The sequence below is a fragment of the Lynx canadensis genome, chromosome D2 (assembly GCF_007474595.2).
Source record: "Lynx canadensis isolate LIC74 chromosome D2, mLynCan4.pri.v2, whole genome shotgun sequence".
Taxonomy (NCBI): domain Eukaryota; kingdom Metazoa; phylum Chordata; class Mammalia; order Carnivora; family Felidae; genus Lynx; species Lynx canadensis.
Window position 1 is genome coordinate 26,885,311 of NC_044313.2, and position 24,192 is coordinate 26,909,502.

Below are 24,192 nucleotides of genomic sequence, written 5' to 3' on the forward strand. Positions count from 1 at the left end.
AGTGGGATCTCTGGGTCAAAGGGTAAATGTATGTTCAGCTTTATAAGAAACTGCCAAACTGTTTTCCAGTCTCTGTGTGACTTTGCATTCCCACCAGCAGTGAGAATTCTGGTCTCTGCCCATCCTCTCCTGTACTTGGTATTTTCAGTATTTTTACTTAAGCCATCCTAGTAGGTAGGTAGTGGTATCTCCATGTGGTTTACGTTTGCATTTCCCTAATGGCTAGTGACACTGAACCTCTTTTTCATGTGGTTATTTGCCATCCATGTATCCTTTTTGGTGGACATGTGTGTTCAAGTCTTTAGCCCATTTTTTAAAATGAATTATTTGTTTTCTTACTGTTGAATTTTTTTTTAAGCTTATTTATTTATTTTGAGAGAGAGAGAAAGAGAGGGAGAGAGAATCCCAAGCAGGCTCCGCACCATCAACGCAGAGCCTGATACGGGGCTCAGACTCACAAACCCCAAGATCATGACCTGAGCTGAAATCAAGAGTCAGATGCTTAACCAACTGAACCACCCAGGAGACCCCTTACTGTTGAGTTTAGAAACTTCTTTTTTTTTTTCTTCTAAGTTTTATTTATCTATTTTGAGAGAGAGAAACAGAGGCAGCACCAGTGGGGGAGGGGCAGAGAGAGGCATAGAGAGACTCCCAAGCAGGCTCTGCACCATCAGCACAGAGCTGATGCGGGGCTCAAACTCATGAGCCCCAAGATCAGACGTTTAACCAACTGAGCTACCCGGGAGCCCCCTTACTGTTGAGTTTACAGACTTCTTTATTAATTCTGGACTCAAGTCCTTTATTGGCAATACAGTGATTTACAAATGTTTTGTCCGAGACTGTAGCTTGTCTTTTCAATCTCTTAATGGTATCTCTCATAGAGCAGGCATTTTTAGTCTGGTGTATCCATTTTTTTCTTTCATGCATTGTGTTTTTGGTGTCATATCTAAGTACTCTGCCTAATCCCAGGCCACAGAGACTTTCCTATGTTTTCTTCTAAAAAATATACAGGTTTATGCTTTTTGTTTTACATCTGTGATCTATCTTGCGTTAATTTTTCTACAATGTGTGATGTTTCAACAGAGGTTCTATTTTGTTTTGCATATGGATGTCCAGTTGTTCCAACAACATTTCTTGAAAAGAAATTCTTGCTCCACTGAATTGTCTTTGCACCTTTGTCAATCATTAATTGGCCTTATTTTTGTGAGTATATTCTAGGTTCTCTATTCTGTTCCACTGATCTGTGTGTCTAACTCTCTGAAAGTACACTGTCTTGATTAACTTGATTCTAAGTCTTAAAATAAGGTAGTGATCCTTCCAACTTTACTATTTTTCAATACTGCTTCCAGCATTCTGGTTCCTTTGCCTTTCCATTTCAACATAAATTTGTCTGTATTTACAAAACAAATCTTGTTGGGAATTTGATAGGAATTGCACTGAGTCTACAGATCAGTTTAGGGAGAAATTACATCTTTACTAAGTTGTGCCTACCAATTCATGGACACGGTAGTCTCTGTTTATTTATATCTTCCTAATTTCTTTCATCAGTATAGTTTTTAGCATACAAATTCTATATATGTTGTTAGATTTATATGTAAGAATTTAATTTTTATTTGGTATGCTTATAAATGATATTGTGTTTTGTTTTCAGATGTTTTAGTATTTAGAAATGGGACTGATTTTTTTGTTTTGTTTTGTTTTGTTTTAAACCAGAACATGTATTATGTGACTGATCATTGAAATCCTTAAGATGAACTGGATACTGCAAAAGTTGCCCTCTTGGGCTTAGATGCCATTCTTTCACGGAATCCATGCCTGAATCTGCAGTATACAATTTTTAAGTGCCTCATTAGACCGTCCCAGTGGTATTTCATCTTTTAGCCTTGGCACTCCAGTTTTACTTTCTCTTCTGCTTGGCAGGATAGCCGTAACTGCCACAGGTTGATTTCTGAAGGTGGTAGGCCTTAGAGTCACAGCAGTGTCACAACATGTGTGTCTTATTGCAACACTTTCCAAACGATGATATCCCCTTCATCATCTCATTTCTGTGGCCAAGATCAAAGGGATGAAGTATGATTGATTTTTGTGTGAACTTATATTCTGGGACCTTACTAAACTCACTTATTAGTTTTAGGATTTTGTTGTTGTAGATTCCTTGGGGTTTTCTACATAGACAATTATGTTATCTGTAAATAGTGAGTTTTATTTCTTCCTTTCTAATAATGTACATGCCTTTTTATTTCCTTTTCTTGTCTCACTGCACTGACTGGGACTTCCAGTAGCGTGAAAATAAACATCTTTCTTTGTTGCCAATTTTAGGGTAAATGCATTCAGTGTTCCACTGTAAAGTATGATGTTAGTCATATGTTCACTACCAGGAGTGGATATTATATTTTATCAAAAGCCTCCTCTTCATCAATTGATATGATGAGTGGTTTTTCTTCTTTAGAATGTTAAGATGGTAGATTAATCGATTTTCAGGTATTAAATCATCCTTGCATTCCCAGGATTAAACCTTACTTAGCCTTGGTATATTATTCTTTTAATATGTTGCTAGATTTTATTTGCAAATCTTCTGCTCCATAAGGTGAAAGAGCTCACTATGGCATGAGAGGCCTGGAGCAGTCAGGAGTGATACCATATAGAAGCTTGGACAAAGTCCCATAGAGAACTCTCTGGAGGCTCTGGATGTGGCTCACATAGTATATAATCCAGTCAACGGACAAGTGATCATTAGTCTCACTACTAACAATAGCCAGGCATACAACACCCAAGCTCATCTGTCAAATTAGGTAGCTGGAATCTATAACTGCTAAAATACATTCATTCTAGCACTTCTATTGTGTGAGTCAATGCTTATGGAGACTTAGTGATAGAAAACTAGAAGAGCTGGATTTTTTTTTTTTAATTTTTTTTTTCAACGTTTATTTATTTTTGGGACACAGAGAGACAGAGCATGAACGGGGGAGGGGCAGAGAGAGAGGGAGACACAGCATCGGAAACAGGCTCCAGGCTCTGAGCCATCAGCCCAGAGCCTGACGCGGGGCTCGAACTCACGGACCGCGAGATCGTGACCTGGCTGAAGTCGGACGCTTAACCGACTGCGCCACCCAGGCGCCCCATGGATTTTTTTTTTTTTAAGATTTTATTTTTAGGTAATATCTACACCCATTGTGGAACTCAAACTCACAACCCGAGATCAAGAGCTGCATGCTCCACAGCCAGGTGCCCCAGAGCTAGACTTTTTAATGAGCCTACCAGGAACCTTCATTATCACCCTCACTCCCATACCCCTCCAAAAAAAAGAGAATCGTGATATATACAATTAACTTTCCCAAGAGTTTGGTCTAGGCAGAATCAGTTTTGCTCTCTAGGTTCAACTGCTGATTACTAGGAGCATCAGAGACATTCTAACAAGAATACCCCCTGCAGCTTTTGGTGGTGGGGGGCGGGGGAGGTGGGGATGGTGGGAGATTGTGCTTCTAGCAGGGCACCACTTGTAAGGTCCTTTCCTTCCTTCCTTCCTTCCTCCCTCCCTTCTTTCCTTCCTCCCTCCCTCCTTCCCTCTTTCTTTCTTTCTTTCTTTCTTTCTTTCTTTCTTTCTTTCTTTCTTTTCTTTCTTTCTTTCTTTCTTTCTTTCTTTCTTTCTTTCTTTCTTAATAAACACTGTTTTTTTATGTTTATTTATTTATTTTTAGAGAGAGGTACAGCATGAGCAGAGGAGGGGCAGAGAAAGAGAGAGACAAAGAATCCCAAGCAGGCTCCCCACCATCAATACAGAGCCCAACATAGGGCCCAAACCCACAAACTGCGAGATCATGACCTGAGCCAAAATTAAGAGCTGGATGCCTAAATGACTGAGCCACCCAGCTGCCCCAAGATATTTCTGATTATTTTTTCTTTTTAAAATTAAAAAAAAAAATTTATATTTATTTTTGAAGGAGAGACAGAGTGTGAGCAGGTGAGGGGCAGAGAGAGAGGGAGACACAGAATCTGAAGCAGGCTCCAGGCTCCAAGCTGTCAGCACAGAGCCCGACACGGGGCTTGAACCCACGAACCATGAAATCATGACCTGAGCCGAAGTCCTACACCCAAAGGACTAAGCCACCCAGGTGCCCCAGGCATTTCTGATTTAAGAGGTACCTCTTTGTAAACACATTAGTAAACACATTTAAAAAAAACAAAACTGGAATTTCAATTCATAATCCTGTTAAGATGTTCAGATGGTCCTCTAAAACAGTGCTTCTCAAACTGTCTGTGGTTAAGGGCCAATTTTTCCCCCTTTATATCAATCCATTGCAGATCCATTGTTTTATAAACTATAATAAAACGAACTGCTAGAGAATGAAATTTAAAAAACAAAGACATAATACAATATAAGCTCTATTTTATTATTATAACATATATAAAATTGTCAACATATATAAACTGTCAAGATGTTATAAAAGTTTCTAAGTGTTTTCCCTCAATTTCTGTACACATCCCACCATGTACCAAGCAGCAGTTTGTGAACCTAAAATGGTTTACAGATTATACTTTGAGTAAAAGTGCTCTACAAAAATAAACCCTAATTTTCAACTGGCCTTTCTAGAAAATGCTCCAAATCCTAGGTATTACAGCTAAGATAGGCCCTAAAAATAATTTATGAATGAGAGATTTAAGATTTAGAAAGGTTAAGTAATTTGTACAAGGCTACAAAGCAAGTTAGTGCTGGAACCGAGACTAGAAGTTGAGGGCACTATGTAAAAACATGAACCTCTGAGCAGGATTCAAATTCTAGTTCTGCAACTTAATGGCTGTGTGATAGATACTAAATTTTCAAAGACTGTATTTTATTAGGTGTTAAAATAGCTGTTAGAGAATTAAAATAAATTATATTTAAAAACAAATAACAGCAGCTAACATTTATTGAGCATATACTATGTGTCAGGCACTGTGCTCGGTAATTTACACATATTATCTCATGTAATACATGTAAAATATGTTGTACAATGCATGGAATAAAGTGTAATGAATATAACTAAGATATTATTATTCTAGTTTTTTAGTTCTGGAGTCCCAGTCCAGGATTCTTAATACTCTAAGTTACTGTAAGTTCAGTTTATTTCTTAAGATTTAAGTAAATATCAAAAACTTCAAAGGCAGGTCTTCTATCTTTGATTACTAAAGCTTAAAAGGGATAAAAATGAAGGATAGATGCCAAGATAACTAGTAGTTATTATTTACGTAGGGTGCAATTTGGGATAGCTCTTTTAATTTCTGAGGGTTTCAGCTTTTTCTAAGGTATGCACAGTTATCATAGAAAGGAAGAGGCTTCCCTTTTTAAACAAATGACTGAAACATTCATCCTCTTTTTAGAAGAGATAAAAATAACAATATTAATAGCAGCTACTATTTATATTACCTTGTGCCATGCCATGTGCTAAGCATCTTATATACCTTTTCTCTTCGTAATTATCCCCATTTTGAAGATGAAAATGAGACTTAGGAAGTAGATCTACTCTTCAGCTAAGACTGTACAACCAGCAAGTGGTGTAAGTGGGAATCAAATCCAGGTTCATGTGACTCCAAAATCTGTGCCCCTAGCTATTCAACTCCACTGCTTCCTATGAAGCCAGAACAGAAAAGTTTCTGGTGCTCTGCCGCCTGGCTCAGTCTGCCCTGGGAATGAGATTCAATTGTCTAGATCTTCTTCAGAAGAGTGAGAAAAGCTGCCTGAGTCCTTCAGGGGAAAGGTGCCATGATGCTGCTCATAGTAAGCAGGCTGATTAATTTCACAACCAAGGAGACATCTGATACCACTGCCAAGCGGCCAAAATTCCCGCCCTGGAAAGTTGTCAACTTCAAGGCACAAACAGTCCAGTAAACAGAGAGTGCAGATCAGGTAGAGGGGTACTCTGAAGGTGACTGGTTCATGTTCCAAGATGGGAAGGGAAAAAAAGGAATGATTACAAGGAGGGGAAATTCAACTCCCTATTGAAGAAAGAACACTTGGGATCCTTCTAGGACTAAGCCACCTGCTTCTAAAACCAAATCTGAGACCTACTTCTGGCTAGTCAGTGCTGAATAAGAACAATTACAACAAGAATTATTAAACTATTTCTGGAGAAGCTCATGAACCACTTCAACACAAAGCAAAGTGAAACCCTTTAGAGATGTCTTGGTGGTACTCTGCTCACACTCTGTTCAACAGCAGTAAGCAGGGAGCTCAACTCCATATATAATGATATTAAAACAGAGAAGTCTCAGTTTGGCCCAATAGCAATTTGAGAGTCTACAGATGTCCCCCAAGTCTCTTGTCTTTTCAGATGATGAGGTGACCTGTCCAAAAGGGAATGAATCCTGACACTGTTTTCTCTTTTTACGTGAGAGCTTGCCATCCTCTCTGATAATCTATGTCAAAGGTCTCAACAGTGGCATCAAGGGCTGCCCTTAGACAAAAGGAAACACTTTCTTATTAGCCTACAGGGGAGCCGTCACCAACCTCTCAGGAGGTTGGTGTTCTCCAGCCTGCAGTAGCCTTTTCTCATTTGGCCAGCATTGGGCTGGCACATTCCTGAGCCAAAATGCACACATAAGCTGCTTTCCCTGGTAGCGAAGCTCTTCACTCCTGAGTGACTCTTGTCAGGGGCGGTTGGGCATTCTCAATTGGATTACGCTGACAAGGAAAAAGGCCTGTGGTATATTATTTCAACACCATTTGGCTTCAGAAATGCCTGTCTCGACCCTTTTGCCCTCAGAGCCTACTTCTCCCTTCTTACTTTCTAGAGGGTCACCAGCCTGCTCCCATCCTTGCTCTTCATCCTGCAAATATTGGCTCATGTTTCTGGAGACAGAATATCGTCACTCACAAGGTGGATCATGTATAACAGACTAATAAATCAGAGCATGATATAAACAGAAGTTCATTTACCCCTCTTGATACTTCTATATCCAGAGGCACAGAACAAAATTATCTGAGCATAAAAAGCTTTTCAGTTTTTGGCTTTTCTGTTTATGCCTGCACATTCCATTTTAGGAAAAAGTGTTAGGTCCTCATATTCTACTTTTCTGACTATGCTATACCCAGGAATATTTCTTGTAAAAGACAAAGCAAGATTGGGAACGATCTACAAATGGAATTTTTGAGATACTGTAATCTCAGGAGGAAGGAGCTGTGCTCTTTGTGGTCACTAGGGGGGACATCAAGTGTAGTGGTCCAAAGCATAAACAAAACTAAACTTTGGTAAAGCCAGAAGCCTCTGGAGTATCTGCCACACCTGCCATCCCTTTATTTCCAGACCTCAAATGGTCAGGTGGGGATTTAGATTTGACTTCAGGAACTGACTTGAAGGAAGACTACCAAAGGACAGCTCTCAGAGAAATGTACTACCTTCCAGACTTAAGGGTCAAACCCAGACAAGGCTTTGCAAACTGCTCTCTACAAGAGGAGAAATAAAATAAAGAAATGTCCAGTCTTGGCCTATCACTAACTATGTGACCTTGGGTAAAACACTTCACTTCTTTGGGCCACAGTTTTCTCATCCACAGAGTTTTCTTAGGGAAGATGGTGGTGGCAGTAGTTTAACTGAATTCCTTAAGGCTCCTTTAGATCCCTAAAACTTAACAAAAAGCAAAGTACAGTTTGGGAGTAAGTGCACATGAATGCAGACTGTCTGTTAAGAAGGTAGCCCGGGGGAAAGCAATTCGTTTGTCTAAGATCTTGACAGTAGATCCTCTTTTTTCCTTTTCTTAAACAAATGCTTAGTTTCTCAAGGCACCTTTAGATTTGGGATGGGAGAGTGGGGAGATTGATGATGGCTTAATCACTATCACATCCAGGTATAAGGTGGGTCGATGGGACAGCTAGAAGATAATGGTACCAACCATTTACACTAAGAAAGGCAAATTATTTCTAATACTTGATCCTTTAAAAATTCTTTGGGAAGTATTCATTTTTAGGCTGATTCTAGCCCTTAATGGCCAATCCAACCTGAATAGCCAATTTAGCTTGATGCTAGAAGCTGCCACCTACCACCCTTTCAAGAATAATACTACTCCACTGTCCAGGACAACAACCTTAATTTGACTCAGACATCAGTAACAGCTACACAGATTATTAAGCTTAATTGTTATACATAGATTATTTTATCCTCCCAATAACCCTGAGAAACAGTATTACTGTTCTTATTTTACAGATAAAGAAACCAAGGCTCTAAATGGTTAAGTGACTTGCCCAAGATCACACAAAAAATGAAAGAGGCAGAATTTAGAGCCAGGTCTGTTCTGGTTTCCAAAGTCCATGCTCTTAAACACTTATTATATTCTTAAATGTTATACCATGCTATTGCTACAGGTTTACTACTAGATGTATTAACTGCATGAGTCGGATGGCAAATAAAAATTTAAAATTCAAATATCCTGGAATTGAAGTTTCTTCTCTAACTTTCCTCCTCCCTAACTGATGACTAAACACTGTTAGTTATTGATTTTAGTACCGCCACAAGAATTAAGTATCAGGTTTGCCCAGGTTCCCTCCTAATCCAAGAGGAAGAGTGAGGCCCCTTTAACAAGGCCGGCAGGGCTAAATGAGGCCCACAGGGACTGGCCTCAAACGTATTGCAGAGGCCCAAGGACAGACTGATCCATCTGTCTTACTGAGAGCAAAGTTTGATGTGTATCAACTCTATAAACACTAGTTTTCACCCTTCTAGAGGAAATTGGCACATATTGAAAGGAAAGCAATTAGATTGTAACATACAGGCAAGCCAGAGCTGCTCTGGTCCTTTACTCTGCCTTGCCATTTTCTGCATACATTGTTCAAGACCAAGCCCAAACTTAAGCAGGCAATTTGAAAGCCCAGGAGAAATTAAAAAAACTTGTGTTACTATACTTTAAAACAGAACAATTCACCCCAACTTTATGCAGTCATTACACTTGAAGCAACTTTTTCAATCCTAATTCCTCTCGTATTCTAGTAAAAAGTTCCAGTGTTCAATAGCAAGAAGAGAAGACAATTACAGGTTTATTATCAATTACTATCCTGTCAGGCCATTAAGAGGAGACCCTAGAGGGGCCCTAAAGAGGCAATAAAAGGAAATGAAAAAGAACTAAATTTTGAATTAACATTAGCAAAGTCTACAGATATGTAAAAGACTAAAGGGTCAAGAGCCTAAACTTCTGGAGAAGATTCAGAGAATCCCCAAAGAGTATCAATTATAGGCCTGGGAACAATCTTCCCTGCCCCTTACGTGTACAGAATCCTATTTTTCAAAATTTATGTTTATTTATTTATTTTTTTAATTTTTACTTTTTTTGAGAGAGAGAGAGAGAGAGAGACAGGGCATGAGCAGGGGAGGGGCAGAGAGAGCGAGACACAGAATCCGAAGCAGGCTCCAGGCTCTGAGCTGTCAGCACAGAGCCCAACGTGGAGCTTGAACCCATGAACCGCAAGATCATGACCTGAGCTGAGGTTGGATGCTCACCAACTGAGCTACCCAGGTGCCCCTATTTAAAAAAATTTTTTTAAGTTTATTTATTTAATTTGAGAGAGACAGAGGGAATGAGAGCAGGGGAAGGGCAGAAAGAGAGGGAGAGATAGAGAGAATCCCAAGCAGGCTCTGCAGGGTCAGCACAGAGCCCGACTTGGGGCTCAAACTCTTGAAACTGGGAGATCATGACCTGAGCAGAAATCAAGAGTCAGACACTTAACAACTGACTAAGCCACCTAGGCACCCCCAGAATCCTATTTATTCACTTTTTTCTTTTTTTTTCTTTTTTTTTTTAATTTTTTTTTCAACGTTTATTTACTTTTTGGGGGGACAGAGAGAGACAAAGCATGAACAGGGGAGGGGCAGAGAGAGAGGGAGACACAGCATCGGAAACAGGCTCCAGGCTCTGAGCCATCAGCCCAGAGCCTGATGCGGGGCTCGAACTCACGGACCGCGAGATCGTGACCTGGCTGAAGTCGGACGCTTAACCGACTGCGCCACCCAGGCGCCCCTTATTCACGTTTTTCTAACAGCTGAAAATGGTTTCTACAGCAGCAGATCATAAATTCTTAGGACACTAAGACTAAGGAATATTATTCTGCCTCAGCCACTCTTTGCACTATTGGGTTCATCAAGAATTTGATGATAAGGTACATTTCCCATTTTACAGATGGGGAAAACAAAGGCATCAAAAATGTAACCCATTTTTGATGTAACAAAAATGTAACCCTGGCCCCCATAAGGGCCAGGACAAGTGTTCTAACCGCTTGCCACTGCTGTCTCTAAAGACATGTCTGTGAGCTGGAGAATGAACAAGAACATTTTTGGAAACAGCAGTACTCTGAGAAGTCATGTTATTTGCTCTGAAAGGTGCCCAGGGAAACTTTTAGACAGCTGAATCTGGAGGAGCAATCCTAAAAGTGTTGGGAAACAACCATATTCAGAATACATGCAACAGAACCCGAGTTCAGCCAACACCTGTTTCCCCAACAATATCTGTCTATCTGTCTCTTATTTTATCCCAACTGCACACAATACAAAAGCTGCATTATTCTGGTAAAGTTGCATACCAGCCCAGAGCACACAGTTAATGTTTTTTACAGCCCACATGCCTTCTTGTGATGGATGGCCATTTTATAATGAAATACTTTATGCTCAATCAACTAACTTACAAATAATAAGTGTTCCATTACATGCCATTAAAAATAAACCCAAAATCAGGAAGACTCCAAAAGAAATAAGAACAAGAGGACAAGGGTGATTCCTGGAAAGAGAGGAGGGACCCAAGTGTGAATCCTCTGTAACTCTTTCAGGACTAAAGAGGTACAGTCCTAAGGAGAATTTGGTCTAAAAAAGGCACTGATTTCAACAAATGATGTTAGAACAACTGGACATCTATATAACAACAACAACAACAAAAAAGAACCTCCAATGAAACGTCGCACAGTGTAGAAAAATTAACTCAAACAGATCACAGATGTAAACAAAAAGCATAAACCTGTATATTTTTTAGAAGAAAACATAGGAAAGTCTCTGTGGCCTGGGATTAGGCAGAGTACTTAGATATGACACCAAAAACACAATGCATGAAAGAAAAAAATGGATACACCAGACTAAAAATGCCTGCTCTATGAGAGATACCATTAAGAGATTGAAAAGACAAGCTACAGTCTCGGACAAAACATTTGTAAATCACTGTATTGCCAATAAAGGACTTGAGTCCAGAATTAATAAAGAAGTCTGTAAACTCAACAGTAAGGGGGCTCCCGAGTAGCTCAGTTGGTTAAACGTCTGATCTTGGGGCTCATGAGTTTGAGCCCCGCATCAGCTCTGTGCTGATGGTGCAGAGCCTGCTTGGGAGTCTCTCTATGCCTCTCTCTGCCCCTCCCCCACTGGTGCTGCCTCTGTTTCTCTCTCTCAAAATAGATAAATAAAACTTAGAAGAAAAAAAAAAAGAAGTTTCTAAACTCAACAGTAAGGGGTCTCCTGGGTGGTTCAGTTGGTTAAGCATCTGACTCTTGATTTCAGCTCAGGTCATGATCTTGGGGTTTGTGAGTCTGAGCCCCATATCAGGCTCTGCGTTGATGGTGCGGAGCCTGCTTGGGATTCTCTCTCCCTCTCTTTCTCTCTCTCTCAAAATAAATAAATAAGCTTAAAAAAAATTCAACAGTAAGAAAACAAATAATTCATTTTAAAAAATGGGCTAAAGACTTGAACACACATGTCCACCAAAAAGGATACATGGATGGCAAATAACCACATGAAAAAGAGGTTCAGTGTCACTAGCCATTAGGGAAATGCAAACGTAAACCACATGGAGATACCACTACCTACCTACTAGGATGGCTTAAGTAAAAATACTGAAAATACCAAGTACAGGAGAGGATGGGCAGAGACCAGAATTCTCACTGCTGGTGGGAATGCAAAGTCACACAGAGACTGGAAAACAGTTTGGCAGTTTCTTATAAAGCTGAACATACATTTACCCTTTGACCCAGAGATCCCACTCCTGGGTGTTTATCCTAGAGAAACGCAAACCGATGTTCTTCACACAAAAACCTGTATGTGAATGTTTATAGCAGCTTTACTCAAAATCGCCTCAAACTGGAGAAGCCAAATAAATGTCCTTCAACTAGTGAATGGATAGGATAAACAAACTGTGGTACATACATGCAATGGAATACCACTCAACATTAAAAAGGGAACAAACTATTGATCTGTGCAACAGTTTAGATGAATCTCAGACACATCATGCTGAGTGAAAGAAGCCAGTCTCAGAAGTAACACACTGTATGACTTCATTTTATGACCTTCTTGATAAAACCACAGTGTGGGGGAATACATCCATGGTTGTTGAGAAGGGTTGGGGTGGCAAGGAGGTTGTGACTTAAAGAGATAAGACAGAGTTTTCTGGGGCAATGAAACTCTTTTGAATCCTGATTGTCACAGTGGTTACAGGGATCTACGTGTGTCTTAAAATTCATACAACTATACACTAAAAAAAGTCAATTTTACTATGATAATGAAAAGAAAAATATCTACAGAAAGAACTGTAGTCTATGAATCTCATCTTACTTCATACGCAGAATGGCAACCACGTGATGCAGCCCAACAGCAGACCCTGCATTCCAAGACTGAGGTCTGAAGATATCCAGATTAGGTGTAAAGGAATGGCCACCTGTGAAGGTGGACCTAAATTCAGAAATGTCCTTTCCCCTCAAGGATTTGTGGAAACGCTAGACTAGCATGGGGAGCTTATTTCTTCTCTCCATGGACTCTTCTAACCAATATTAGAAAAGATTTAAAATTGGAACCTATTCTTTCAAATTCTTCAGTTGAAGCAGCCCTGTAATGATAGATTACACTTCTGTCAACTTTGACTCCACTGAACATGGTTAGAGAAACTACAGTTTTGGTATAATACGTCATTTGGCTTTGGGTGCCTGCACCCTAGCATTCAATTTCTTGCTTTAACCTTTGAGAATTAGTTCCCCAAGGCCTAGGTAAGATAAAGGCAGTAAAAATATAGAGAAATACTTTACCAGGGAATAATTTATCTCCCATAATATTTGACACACAGGATACTAAATCCTACCTGGCTAAAGCCCCTTGGCAAAATTAACATCACTAAGGGAAGTGCTGACTTCTGCTGCACATAGCCTCAAGGAAAAGAGTGGGGGGTTAATAAGCAAGGATAAGGAAGGGCGTTCATCTAGCACACAGACTCACCTATGTTCAAGAAGCACTTGGGACACTAAAGGCCCCTCTCCTACATAAACATGTACATCTACCTGCTTCAAATATATCAAGTCACAGTATATACACTATTATGTAGCCATGTCCCGCAAAAGTCTCTAATCCAGCATCCATTAGATTAGGTCTGAATTCTGCTGGCCGAGCCCCAGCCTCTCAGGGGGCTGGCATCAAATAGGGAGGCTGGAGTAGGGTTTCAAACACCTGTTTCAACTTTTTAAGTGTCTGATTCAGCCACTGTTCTCTGGCAGCAGGGACCCTGATGATGTGGGTTCTCTTCTCCTGCCAAATCCTTAACTTAAAGAGCCTAGCTCCTCAGGGGAGAAAAAAGATAGACTGGGTGTTACAGCCACTTTGAAAAACTAATTCTTTTAAAGTTAAACACACATCTACTCTATGATTCAGTAACTTCACTCTTAAGTATTTACCCAAGAGAAACTAAAACATACATTCACAAAAATACTTGTATAGGAATGTTTATAGCAGCCTATTCATAATGGACAAAAACTGAAACAATCCAAATGTCCTTTAGTAAGAGAATGGATAAATATTCTGTGGTTTATCCATACAATTGAAAACTACCCAGTAAAACAAAAAACAAACAAACAAAACGAAGATCAAAACAAACAAAAAACTAGTGAGACATGCAATTAGAGGGATGAATCCCAATGTGCTAAGTGAAAAGAAGCTAGATATAAAAGAGTATATCTTGTATGATTCCAACTATATTAAATCCAAAAACAAAACTGATCTATGATAATAGGGCACAGAAAGTGGTTTTGTGTGTATGTATGTGTCGGGGGTAATTTAAAGGGGGCATGAGGAAACTTTCTAGGGTAATGTTAATGGTCTATTTTTTTTTTGGTATGATGGTTACAGTGGGTTTATATAAATATCAAAATTTATCAACTAAACACCTAAGATCTGTATATTGTATTGTATATTAATTATACTTCAATTTAAAAAAGGGACAGAGCTGGGAATTTGGGGTAAGCCTCTCCTACTGAGCATTATTTGGAAGAATGAAGATACAGAACAAACTTGGTTCCCAACTCACCATTCTGGGAGCAGAGGCTCAACAGCCAGCTGAGCTGCCACCTCAGTGCCCTTTGGGCAACCTTTGGGGAAAGAAGAGATTTTCAGGTGGTAACTGACATACCCTCAGGGGCCCTGTGCTTCCCAAAGGAGTGTCACTGAAATGTCTTCAACAGTGTTTACTTCCCCATTGCTAAAAGTATAATCAGAGTTCCAATTTAGAAGAAAGTTCACATACAACAAAAGCTATGCCCTTAGTAATTACAAATCAAGTCTTCAAAAAAATTAAATTATAACCAGACTAACAGACAAGTAGGTCAGCACTCTAGTTTCAGAACCACCACTACTGTGTCAAGAGGCCTTGCATAAGACATGGCCTCTAAGCCACAGTGCTCTGTACAATGGACTAGAGGGCTTCTATGTTTCAATTTTAACTCTATCAAGGTATGATTTTATAACTCTTCTAAGTTCATGCAGCCTTCAGGATCAGATGGGATTCTCAGCATTGTTACATAGACTCATTCTTTCACCTTAATGAGGATCTCCAGAGAGATTTTGTGTTATCATGTGAAATGATGTCTCCTTTCTAACACACTTAAGAGTTAGACTCAGAGAGAAAAGCAACAAATCTATGATGTGAGAAACTGCTTAAACAGCAAACCCAAAGTGGGCATAGGATAAAAGAGTAAATATCCTCAAAATCCAGTAGGAAGATTGGAGAAAAAATAAACAAACAAATGTATGTTGAGCGCCTACTATGTGCAAGGTATGCAATGTACTAGTGGGCACCTTGCACACATTTCATAAGTCCTCACAAGAACCCTATTAGAAAGTTTTTATCTCCATTTTACAGATTAAAAAATAGGAGGTTCAAATAGGTCAAGTAACTGCCCAAGACCACCCAATGGTAGAGATGGGATCTGAACCCAGGTCTATCCAACTCCAAAGTTTATGCTTTTTTCCACAACCATCTGGCAGGAAGTAAGCTGGAGACCCTAGATCTTCAAGGGGGCCTGTAAATCCTAGCATTTTCTCCTTGCAAATAGCTCATTTCATCTATCTTGGGTAGCCCTTGACACTACACAGAAAAAAGGGTTAAACCTACAGTTAAGAAGAGGAAATTCCCTGGAAAATTGAAACACATGCTGTGGCTCTGACTAAATTTCACACCCGTTCTGTTGAGCAACATCCATAGTGTGTGAGAAAAGATTCCTCCCCCCACCCACCCCCCTACCCATACCCCTATCTTTTATGCATTCCATCACCTGCTGCCTTCCTTCAGACCAAGCTAAGGGGGAGGAAGGGAGGAGGACTATACATCTTTGCTTGGTGCATATTTAAGCCCAAGTTAGTAAACCCAGGGTGGGAAGAAGTACTATGTGAAAAAAAAAAGAAAAGGAATAACATTTTATTTTATTTCTACTTGAACCAGCATAGGAGAGAGCTCTTGTGACAAGCCATGATGAGAGAAAGGGTTAGACTGGTGCTGGGGAGGAAAGGGGGAGGCTGTCCTTCCTGGAGAGTAGGCAGATTCGGAGAACAAGTACAATTTACACCTGTCCCCTTGTCTGGCATTCCATGATCAAGTGAACTCTGTATTTCTGTCCATGAGAGTTATGCCTCACCAAAGAGAACAAATGGGAAGGTGGAAACATTTTTGTTTTTCCTCTGCTACCCTGTTCAACCAGATCCCTCCTTACAATAATAAATATAGTTATTTGGTACTGGAAGTTGACTAGACAAAAGATGGCTGTGGGAAACTAAGAGTTTAGAGTAGCTACTTGGTCTAAAAGAGGGAATTAATAAAGAAGGTAGGAACAAATTCCATTATGATAATTAGTCTTCAAAAACAGTCCCATACAGGGGTGCCTGAGTGCTCAGTTGGTTGAGCATCCGACTCGGTTTTGGTTCAGGTCATGATCTCATAGTTTCGTGGGTTCAAGCCCTACATCGGGCTCTGTGCTGCCAGCACAGGGTCTGCTTGGGATTTCAGTCTCCCTCTCTCTCTTCCCCTCCCCTACTTGCACTGTCTCTCTCTCAAATTAAACAAATAAACTTAAAAAAACAACAACAGTCCCATACCAACCCCTCACATGCCCATCCTCCAATCAAGAAGTAGAACTGGGGCACCTGGGAGGCTCAGTCAGTTAAGCATCTGACTTCAGATCAGGTCATGTTCTCGTGGTTCATGGGTTTAAGCCCTGCACTGGGTTCTCTACTGTCAGTGCAGAGCCTGCTTTGGATTTTCTTTCTTTCTTTTTTTTTTTTTTTTTTAATGTTTATTTATTTTTGACAGAGAGAGAGAGAGAGACAGAGCATGAGCGGGGGAGGGGCACAGAGAGAGGGAGACACAGAATCCGAAGCAGGCTCCAGGCTCTGAGCTGTCAGCACAGAGCCCAACGCGGGGCTCGAACCCACAGACCATGAGATCATGAACTGAGCTGAAGTCGGATGCTCAACTGACTGAGCCACCCAGGCACCCCTGCTTTGGATTTTCTATCTCCCCCTCTCTCTGGCCCTCTCCCGCTAGCATGTAGGCTCTTCCTCTCTCTCCCCAAAATAAATAAACACTTTTTTAAAAGGTGGCAATAAAGATATTAAGGGGGAAAAAAAAAGAGGTAGAGCTTATGTCTGCTCCCCTTGAATCTGTTCTGTGAGTGCTTTGACAGATACAGTGTAGACAAAATGGCAATCTGAGACTTCCACATCTAGGCACTAAAATGGCCACACCCAGGCACTAAAATGGCCTTGAAGCTTCCATTTCTTCCATTTTGGAGATCTGAACTGTCACGTACAAAGTATAAGCTACCCTGTGGGAGAGACAGGTCATGAGGAAAAGCCCTAGAGACTGAAGCATCACGTCAAAAGAAGCCACATGGTGCCAGACATCCAAGCAACAGCCACAGCTGACTTTAACCACAGAAGATACTCTGAGTGAGACTATTAGAAGAACTGCCCAGCTGAGCCCTAGTCGACCCATGGAATTTTGAGATACAATAAAATGGTTGTTATTTTAAGCCACAAAGGTTTGGAGTGGTTTGTTATACAGCAATAGATAACTGAAACAGCTGGCTTTTGTTAAAAATGAAGCTAGTAGTTCTTTTGTCCTGGCTGGGCAAGTAACATAAACTCTATTGCAGGAATACAGGAAAACCTGTCCAATTTTAGTTAAAATAAAAGGAATTTATAATGGGGGCAGGGGAAGAGTCCCATTCCCATTAGCAACTGAAAATAATACCTAAGAATAAACTTAAGAAATTTATGGGACAAAATGGGGGAAATTTTACTAGAGTCACAAAAGAAGTCTTGAACACATGAAGAAGCCATAGCATGTTCCTGGTTTGGAAAGCCAAATATATTATAAAGATGCCAATTCTCTCCATATTAAGTTATGTTTTTGAATCAAATCAAATCAAATGGGAGTTTTAAAAAAATTTTTTTTTTCAACGTTTATTTATTTTTGGGACAGAGAGAGACAGAGCATGAACGGGGGAGGGGCAGAGAGAGAGGGAGACACAGAATCAGAAACAGGCTCCAGGCTCCGAGCCATCAGCCCAGAGCCTGACGCGGGGCTCGAACTCACGGACCGCGAGATCGTGACCTGGCTGAAGTCGGACGCTTAACCGACTGCGCCACCCAGGCGCCCCTGGGAGTTTTTAAAAGAACTTAAATGACTTGGTATATGAAAGAACAACCAGACGAGGATAGCCAGAATATTTTTTAAAATAACTAATGACAGGGGCGCCTGGATGGCTCAGTCAGTTAGGCATCCAACTCTTGATTTTCAGCTCAGGTCATGATCTCACGGTTCATGGGTTCGAGCCCCACATTGGCTCCGTACTGACAGTGAGGAGCCTGCTTGGTATTCTCTCTCCCTCTCCTCTCTCTCTGACTCTCCCTGCTCATGTTCTCCCTCTCAAAAATAAATAAACTTGGGGCGCCTGGGTGGCTCAGTCGGTTGAGTGGCCGACTTCGGCTCAGGTCATGATCTCGCAGTTGACGAGTTCGAGCCTCGCGTCAGGCTCTGTGCTGACAGCTCAGAGCCTGGAGCCTGCTTCCAATTCTGTGTCTGCCTCTCCCCTGCTCATGCTCTGTCTCTCTCTGTCTCAAAAATAAAGACAAACATTAAAAAAAATTTTTTTTTAGTAAATAAACTTAAAAAAAGAAAAGCAAAATAACTAATGACAAAATTTGCAATATCATTTAAAAATGTATAATAAAGCTATAACAAGTTTATTACCAGCAAAAGAACAAGTAGGACAATATACAATATATTATATATGATAAAAGAATATTTGATAAATAGTCCTATAACACATGGTTAATTATTACAGAGTAAAACTTAAATTCCTATTTCATTCCACTTGATAAAATAAATTCTATTTGATTAAAGGAAGATACTAATTCACTAAACAAATATCTATAAGCACCAACTCTGTGCCAGTCACTGGAGTAGGTAATAGGTGAACAGGGCAATGCAATCCCTGACCCCACTGAATTTCCTGTGTAGTGGAAGAGAAAGACATTATGCAAAGGCTCACACAAGTATTATGAAGGAGAAGTCTAAGATGCTAAGAGTGTTCAAAAGTTAAATATAAAAACTGAAATATAGAGTATGTAGAATAAAGTGACTTGAGGTGAAGACAAAGTACTGAACGAGATTCACCAACATATTCTTAGCAGAAGGAAACGGAAACAGATCTGAAAAGGCTGAATAAACCAAGTGCCTTTAAAGAGAAGCACCAATGAGAAACAAGCTCTGAAATGAGAGGACGAAATTGAAGATAAGAAAATAGAAGGACCAGTTCAGAGAACAGGAAAAAAAATGGAAGAAGGGGAAATCACTGAAGAATACGAGATCATCCCCTGAAATCAATTAATACGATTTTCTAGACCAAAAAGACCCTCCCTAAGAACCTACCACAATGAATAAAAAGAGACCTACACTAAGTGTTTTAGAACACTGGGAACAAAGAGATTGAAAAAAAATATGTCTAGTTCAAACACAAAAGACTAAGAATCAATATGGCACCAGACTACTCAAGATCAACACTGGAAATGAGAAGACAAAGAAGCAAAGCCATCACATTCTAAATGAAAATAATTTCCAAACTAGATTTTTTTTAAGTTTATTTATTTTGAGAGAGAACGTGCAAGTAGAGGAGGGGCAGGGTGAGAGGGAGAGAGAGAATCCCAAGCAGGCTCCACAGTGTCAGTACAGAGCCTGACCAGGGCTGGATCCCAAAAACCATGAGATCCTGACCTGAGCTGAAATCAAGAGCTGGACGCTTAACCGACTGAGCCACCCAGATGCCCCTCCAAACTAGAATTCTACATTCTGTCAAGTCTTCAACGTAGTGTCAGTATAGAATAAAAATAGTTACAAATCTGCAGGGTCTAAAAAAATTACATCCCAGGTATCCTTTCTCAGGATCCTTTGGAGAGTGTTTTTGTTTTTGTTTTTAAACCAAAATAAGAGAGTAAACAAGGAAAAGGTGGACACGGAATCCAGGAAAATGGAGTCTAGAGAAAAGTGGAGGGAAGTTCCAGAGTTCTGCCTGATGCCTAGAGAGCAACAATGCAGAATGGAAGATGAGGATGGGAGACTCTGAGAAGTGTGCCTCCAGGAAGAGAGAAAATGGAATAGTAGAGCTGTGTGTTTGGTCACGTGGGAAAACAGTATTCGGAGAGTTTTAAGAAATGTATCATAGAGCTGGGGAAGAAATAGTGATAGTAACAAAACTGAGCATTTTTTAAAAATGTGTATTTATTTTTGAGGGCAAGAGAGAGAGCATGAGTGAGGAAGGGCCAGAGATAGAGCAGGACAGAGGATCTAAAGTAGGCTCTGTGCTGACAGCAGAGAGCCCAACACGGGGCTCAAACTCAAGAACCATGAGATCATGACCTGAGCCAAAGTCAGACGCTTGAGCAACTGAGCCACCCGGGCACCCCAGCATAGATATTTTTTTCCCTCAGCATATTTTTTGAATAGGGAGAAATACTTGACTGGGTAGTGCATAATACTTAATATCTTAATAAAGTAAAGACTGAATACTGGTTCAACCAATTGGAGAGACAACAATATTGGGAGGATAGAGGGAAGGAAAATGTAAATATGAAGTACTACAAAAATGGTCTCTCTACATCTATGAGTAAGAAATCAATAGATGCTCTTTAAACGTAAAAATTTTATTTTAAAGAAAGGTGGTATAAGCATATTATTTAGAAATATAAAAGTAAATATCTAAACAAATAGCTAAAAGAGTTTAGGGAGGGACTGTAAAAGCTGAGTGTGAGGGCAGCACTGGTTACGGGCATTCAGCACTATTTGACTTTTTAAAACTATATATTACCTCAATGTTAGTAAAAATAATAAAAAGAATCTATCATTAGGAAATAAAATAATAGGCAAAGAATTCTGTACATTTATGTTACATCACTTATAATATTGAAAACTGGAAATAATCGAAGTAACCAATGATAGGAAACCATTTAAATGAACTTTGAAATATTCATACAATGAATATCATTAGATCTTGTTTTCTAAGAGTGTGCAATGACATGGGGAAATGCCCATAATATGAAAAAACAAAAAAGAGGCAAAAAAACATAAAATACGATCCTAAGTTTGCTGAAAGCTATTATTTTGTGTGTGTGTGTGTGTGTGTGTGTGTGTACACATACATAAAAAGAGATAAAATAATAGTTATTTCTAGATGATTAGACTATAGACGGTTTTTATTTCCATATTTTACACTCTTTTAATATGTTTTAAGTTTATTTATTGAGGGGGGGGAGGGAGAGAGAGAGAGGAAGAGAGAGAGAATCCCAAACAGGCTCCATGTTCAACACAGAGCCTGACATGGAGCCTGATCCCATGACCACAAGATCATGATCTGAGAGGATATCAAGAGTCAGATGCTTAACTGACTGAGCCACCTAGGTGCCCCTTAATATTTTTAAAAGCTAGTCGGAAGAAAGGGAGAATTAGGCAGCCTAACTCACAGAGTGTGATGCAATATTATTACTCAGTTTTAGTAAAACCCACCCAAAACAATACGAATACTGATTTTGTTCACAAACAGCTGAGAATGATTTTTTTTACTGTAATATTCTCTCCGTTTTTAGAAAATTAATCATAAAAACTTTGCACTTGTAAGATCACTGAAACAATATTGGCCTTTCTGGATTAAACCCCTCATCTTCTCCTTCAACAAATACTATTTTATACCTCCTGTGGGGCCTGGCCCTATGCTAGACCTTGGAGCTACAAAGATAATAACCAAAGTTCTTGCTTACAGACTATAGACTACACTAGCTTGTATGATCATGGTCAAACATCAAATTTGCGGGGAGGGGTCTTAACTTATTCATTTTTCTGTCTATCTATGGAACTGGAAATGACTATACAGCTCTGAAATTAATGACTATGGTCTCTAATTGTCAGGCATGCCAAGTGTTCCTACTTGTTAATGAGGGCACAGTTTTAGATCTGTAGCTCACATAGCTACATGAATGTGGTTCTGTTCCTAAAGCTTGTTGAAGAGTTGCTAATACTGGGATAATATGAAGTATGAAGAAAGGAGAAGGGGAAGACGACAACTAAAATTACCAAGAAATATAAGCAGGCCATGTCCTCACCTAAACTATACTCAAAAACTAGAAAGTAGAACCTCTCACAAACATGATCTAAACATAGAAGTAACTGACAAAAGACTATTGTCCTCATTTGGATATGAACTGGCATGTTACTTTGAAAAAAGTAGATAAACTGAATGACAAAGAAAAGTGAAGAGTATAAGCAATGAAGAGGATTACCACTGCCCATCTTGCAATAAAACTAGTACTATTTGCCCTCATGATGTGTCAAGATCCCTATTCTGAGTTAGTTCTTATCTACTGGTTCAGGGTACACATGTCTCTGCTTTGATGGCAGTAGCGAAACCAAGGTCTGGCTCTCTACTCACTTTTTCAATTTCAGCAAAGATAAGTATACTTGATTTCTTGCTACCAGAATTAACCTCACCCTTCGTGGTACGTCCAGGGTGCTGTTGCTTTAGTATAGCATATATACTGGTTTATGGAATAGCTAACCATAGTTTGTAACCTGGCAGAAAGGGACAAGGCTTCTTTGCTTTTGTGTTAACCAGAAGACCTACTACAGGGCCATGTAGTATTCAACACAGTAGTATTCAACCAATGTTTTTGAGTTAGTTAAAAAAAGGTCACAGGGAAGTAATAAAGAAATCCACATTCCAATCTTCCTATCAAAGATTTCTTGTCATTTCCAGGAAAAACTGGTAAAAAGTAATGTTTACAAGGAATAGGGCAGCACCTGAACAGAAGGTCCCCCCATATGTAACCAGTGGCCAATGGCCAAGAGTGAGAGTTTAGAGAAGTAACATCTCTAAGAACAGCCTGCCAATAGTGATGGAAAGCAGCCTAAACTTTGAGGTGGCTGTATTGGGAGAGGAGAGGAAATGGAGGAGAGGCCATTTTGTGCTCTTTGGGGAAAATGTTAATGAGAGGTTTCACAAATGTCAGACTTGCCTGATTAAACGAAGCCAGCTAGGTAGATGTTTTTCATATTAATGCCATCTCTGCTAAAAGAGCAAAGAGGGGGAATAAAAGGAGGTTTGAGAAAGGAAAATGATAAACCTCAATTATTTACAAAAGAAATTATGCTTCTGCTAGCTTGGGCAAGGATATCAAAGAACAGAACTGTTATCTGGAAGGCTTGGCTGCTCTATCTCCTTGCCTCTTTCAAAAAGAAAAATTTAGGGGCGCCTGGGTGGCGCAGTCGGTTAAGCGTCCGACTTCAGCCAGGTCACGATCTCGCGGTCCGTGAGTTCGAGCCCCGCGTCAGGCTCTGGGCGGATGGCTCGGAGCCTGGAGCCTGTTTCGATTCTGTGTCTCCCTCTCTCTCTGCCCCTCCCCCGTTCATGCTCTGTCTCTCTCTGTCCCAAAAATAAATAAAAACGTTGAAAAAAAAATTTAAAAAAAAAAAATAAAATAAAAATTTAAGCATTGAAACCAGAAGAGGATATAGACCAGCATGCCTAGTGCCCTGCCTAGGATGTCTACTGATTAAGAACTCAAAGAATCTAAGCAAGTTAAGTCATAGAGAAAGTTCTATTTGAATACTCTTAAAACTTAATGGAAGAAAAAGTATAGGAGGAAAGTCATTCAAATATAATTGATATGTTCAAGGGATTTCTTCCTCCTTAGTTTGGACCTGTGTCTTTAGAGTTTTTGTAGTTTCTGCCACTTAAATTAAAAACTAGGGGTGGGCAAATGCTGTTGATTAGAGAGCTCAGCCTCCTTTTGCCCTTGTTTCTCCCCAGTCCAGCCCGCAATTGTGTCCCAATCAGCCAGCATTAATACAGATACACAGAGGTATTTATATGCTGCTGATTCCGCCTGGCTGTATTCAGACTCGATCTCCATGTGTATTTAATAAATCACACTAGTTAGGTGGACAGGATTAGTTCCAAGTCACCTAATGACTATATCATGAACTGCAGCATTAAAGGGATTAATATTAATCTGAGCCGTTGCTGTTCAGTGGGAAAGGCCAGTCTGTTTTCCAACAGGAGCTCTAGCAGGCAAGAAATCCTCAACAAGACCAGAAAGATTAATGAGGGCTTCTACATTCTGCCTGCAAATCTTCACCTACCAGGGTGTGGGGTGGTGAATCCCAGCCCAGACAAGATCATAAATAACCCACAATATCACAAGTATTTGGGGCAGCTGAGCAAGCCCCAGCAAGGGAGGGCCAGCTAGCCCTCTCCATCTTCTCCTCCTGTAACCCACACCACCGAGGTGGCACAAGAATTTTACAGGCCCACACAGCAGCCGGTTTTGTTTTCTTTCACATAAGGGCCCACACCTCGTAAATCACTTTCTTATTCAGGAAAAGAAGAGTACTAACTAA

General features: G+C 40.0%; 1 protein-coding gene and 1 pseudogene across 10 annotated transcripts in view; both read right to left on the minus strand.

Annotated features, from left to right (window-relative positions):
- Window positions 1-24,192, minus strand: part of GBF1 (golgi brefeldin A resistant guanine nucleotide exchange factor 1) — a 120,969-nt gene that overhangs the window by 36,127 nt on the left and 60,650 nt on the right. The gene's annotated exons all lie outside the window — the stretch shown is intronic.
- LOC115527157 lies at window positions 727-2,890 on the minus strand (annotated as a pseudogene).